Below are 4,721 nucleotides of genomic sequence, written 5' to 3'. Positions count from 1 at the left end.
CTCTCAGTATCTCGAGGCCACGACTTACTTACTCGTGGCCACGAGTTAGCTATGTCGTGGCCTCGATATAGAAAAACGAGGAGTACAAAACTAAATAAAAGAGGGGTGCAATTGAAAAAAAGAGCGGAGCAGTAAGTAAAGGACCGGTGCATTACACAAAATAGGACATAATTTTAGCTATCTCGAGATGAGAGAGAGAGAGAGAGAGGGAGAGAGAGAGAGAGAGAGAGAGAGAGAGAGAGAGAGAGAGAGAGAGAGAGAGAGAGAGAGAGAGAGAGAGAGAGAGAGAGAGAGAGAGATTTACAATTATATAACGTTTTAATGTATACGTGATGCATTTGTGTTCTATGTGTTGACATCGCTTATACGAGCATATTATATACTCATGTAAATAAAGAGTGGACTGTCTATAAAATAAACGCATATGCCACACGGTTGTATCCATAACAGCTTTTCGTCTGTAATAACTAATCAATAACGCCCTGGTTACAAATGTGCGAGCTAATAAGGATTAACAGTTATAAACTTTCAGCGTAAACACTCGTCAATTTATTATTGATGAGGTGGTCGATTTATTGACGAAAATGCAGTAGTATACACATTACTCAGCCGTTGTAAAGACAAACTACAATATTATTTATGCTTTGCTAGAACATTGAAGAAATTCGATAGTTAAAATAATTGTGTGCCTATTCTGTTGTAAATCTTCAATGATAATATACATGGCCTGCTTGATAACAAGAGTAAACACTTCTTATATGTACGGCGTATTTATAGCACTACCTTTTTCTGATACTCCCATTTGTGTTATTTAATGCAATTTCGCTAGCGTCATGCGTAAACTGTTTTTATGCCATATTCATCAGCGCAGTCTGGTCATCAACTACCCTGCCCGCTGATTAGACCACGAAACATTGCGTGACTTAACAGCGGCCAATAAAAATTCCGAAATCATAAACAAAGAATGAATTCTCATAAATAAATATGAATACGATTAAAATCCAGTTGCTAACGCTAGCGAAAACTCTTACTTTTATTAATGATAAGCGACTTTTTAAAACGTTCAAAAACAACATAGTACATGTACGTCAAAAGCACCTAACAAACACACCACACTGTAAAAGTTAAAACAAAGATTTAGTTGGGCTTTAATTAGGATGTAAAAAATAGCAAACCATGGTAACGTTTCCTCAAAATTTATACCAAAAGTCCAAGCAATACAAGTGCCGATGTCTTATGTTTTCGCCTGCAATTACAAATCTTGTTTATTATGAACTGTCTATATTTATAGATCTTTGTGATATGAGGTTTGTGCTGTATATCAAGATTGTTCGCAGCTGAAAGATAACAGTTAATGAAAGTAATTTAATGTCATTGAAACATATTTAAGGTTGTATTTAAGTTGTTTAGAGCTAGTTATCATTCTGGCCAAAAAACAAAAACAAAGGCTGTTTGTAAAACATGCATGCCCCCCATATGGCCATATGGGTTGTCAGTTGTAGTGGCAGCCATTGTGTGAATACGTTTTTTGTCACTGTGACCTTGACCTTTGACCTAGTGACCTGAAAATCAATAGAGGTCATCTGCGAGTCATGTTCAATGTACCTATGAAGTTTCATGATCCTAGGCGTAAGCGTTCTTGAGTTATCATCCGGAAACCATTTTACTGGTTCGAGTCACCGTGACCTTCACCTTTGACCTAGTGATCTGAAAATCAATAGGAGTCATCTGCGAGTCATGATCAATGTACCTATGAAGTTTCATGATCCTAGGCGTAAGCGTTCTTGAGTTATCATCCGGAAACCATTCGGTGGACGGACCGAGGGACCGACCGACGGACGGACCGACGGACCGACCGACATGTGCAAAACAATATACCCTCTCTTCTTCGAAGGGGGCATAATAATAGCACTTCACTTGACAATGGTAGATAACGCTATTTCTTTCTCAACATAAATTGCTAATCGAGAACCTCATCCGAATGATATGAATAACACAACACAAATACGATGTAGATGGCTGTCAATATTAAAGGTGGTTAGCGTGTGGCTGTGATATTAAATAGTAAAATCAATCAATACAAGATCAAGAAGGAGTGTTAACATAAATGAGTATTTCATAAATTGGAACAGCACTTGGCTAAAATGAACGCGACCATGATACATATACTGTTGACCGAAACAAATAAACCCTTTAAATCTAGATCGATTAAATTCGTTACATACACGATTATGTCTTACATCATGGTTCTGAATTATTGTTAAGACAATATTTATTCTTGATTACATCAGCGCAAATCACACACTGATAGCGTAAGCAATAAAGGGAGTTTCCGTCCGACTACATGTTTCTGACTTGTTTTTTTATAGAAAATATTTATAATGGATTACATCAGCACACAAACTTAAGCAATAGAAAAAGTTTTCCGACCCTTCCACAGGGAATAAAATTCCGAAATCATTAACAAAGAATGAATTCTCATAAATAAATATGAAAACGATTAAAATCCAGTTGCTAACGCTAGCGAAAACTCTTGCTAAAACAGACTTTAATTAATGATAAGCGACTTTTTAAAATGTTCAAAAACAACATAGTACATGTAAGTCAAAAGCATCTAACAAACACACCACACTGTAAAAGTTAAAACAAAGATTTAGTTGTAGCAACACTGTAATGTATTTTGTGCTATTTGTGTATAACCAAAGCGGCTGTATTTGAATGGGCTTTAATTAAGGTGTAATAAATAGCAAAACATGGTAACGTTTCTTCAAAATTTATACCAAAAGTTCAATCATGGTTAAAATAATATATCAAGCAATACAAGTGCCGATGTCTTATGTTTTCGCCTGCAATTACAAATCTTTTTTATTATGAACTGTCTATATTTATAGATCTTTGTGATATGAGGTTTGTGCTGAATATCAAGATTGTTCGCAGCTGAAAGATCACAGTCAATGAACGTAATTTTATGTCATTGAAACATAGTTAAGAGTGTATTTAAGTTGTTTAGAGCTATTTATCTTTCTGGCCATAAAACAAAAATAATAGCACTTCACTTGACAATGGTAGATAACGCTATTTGTTTCTCAACATAAATTGCTAATCGAGAACCTCATCCGAATGATATGAATAACACAACACAAATACGATGTAGTTGGCTGTCAATATTAAAGGTGGTTAGCGTGTGGCTGTGATATTAATTAGTAAATATTAATTAGTAAAAACAATCAAAACAAGATCAAGTTGGAGTGTTAACATAAATGAGTATTTCATAAATTGGAACAGCACTTGGCTAAAATGAACGCGACCATGATACATATACTGTTGACATTAACAAATAAACCATTTAAATCTAGTCCGAAACAAATAAACCATTTAAATCTAGATCAATTACATTCGTCACATACACGATTATGTCTTACATCAAGGTTCTGAATTATTTTTAAGACAATATTTATTCTTGATTACATCAGCGCAAATCACACACTGATAGCGTAAGCAATAAAGGGAGTTTCCGTCCGACTACATGTTTCTGACTTGTTTTTTATAGAAAATATTTATAATGGATTACATCAGCACACAAACGTAAGCAATAGAAAAAGTTTTCCGACCCTTCAACAGGGAATAAAACGATCAGAACAAATTGACTGATAAGGCACACAAAACGCCATAAAGATAAATCAAAGCGCTGTAGGCGTTGAAGGCCTGGGGCTAGATTTAGTGTCCTTGGGAAGAAGTATTGTCCGAATTTCTCCATTTGTCCGAATTTATACGGATTGACCCTAGCGATTGAGTGCAGAAGCTCAGAGAATGAAAGAAAAGAAATATTTGTGTATATACTAAAGTGTACAAAGACGGTGGAGGACTAAACGATACTGGCGGTGGGAACGATAACCTTTTGTTCAACTCTACAGATCTGGTAGAGGTTTTTCTACATAGGCGGAGAAGATATACAACAACAATCAAATGGCCGCAAAAATGTTATTGTTGGCTTCAAATAAATCACTTTCAATAGCCTAAAATAGCTTTTTATTACATACTTTACAGATCAGGAAAACACTCATACTTCCTTTGTAATGTGTATACAAAAGAAAATCCACTTACCCTGATAAAGAACGGTGTACAGATTGTGTACTTTGTCTCACGTAGAACTTTCCGCGCTCGATCTTCGCAGTGAAATACCATATCCGGTTACTTCGTCTATTTCCGAGAATGATCGTGATTTTTTTTTCATTTTCTTTTTTTCTGGAATGTCTTGTTAACGCAAAATGAAATAACAATATTTTAAAATATGTTTATAAATACCAAATATGAGGTCTTCAAAACATGCATCAGAAAAAAATTCTTCTTACTGTCTCCGTAAACACCCGTATCTTTTCGGCCTGGACCATCAAGTGAGGAACTTATTCTCGCATGAATAAGTAAACAATTAAATCAACGACGTAGCCAATGCTTAGCAATTTTGCTTCAATATTATTTTTTACACTTTTTATGACACTGTCATGTTATATAGAGATGTTCTGTATTTACAGGGAGGGTTATTGAGATCTGCGAACAACTACTTTTATAGCGCATGGATTCAGTGGTTAATCGGAGTTTTGGGACTTTGGTTTTTGGCAGCCAGCCAATTCGGAAAGGCTCAGAAATTGGAATTATCACTATGGCCATGGGGCTACGCCCCAGGCAAAAAATGCAGAGATATGGCGCATAATAAACATGTG

This window comes from Dreissena polymorpha, chromosome 10 (genome assembly GCF_020536995.1).
Source record: "Dreissena polymorpha isolate Duluth1 chromosome 10, UMN_Dpol_1.0, whole genome shotgun sequence".
Taxonomy (NCBI): domain Eukaryota; kingdom Metazoa; phylum Mollusca; class Bivalvia; order Myida; family Dreissenidae; genus Dreissena; species Dreissena polymorpha.
This window is presented reverse-complemented; position numbering follows the sequence as displayed.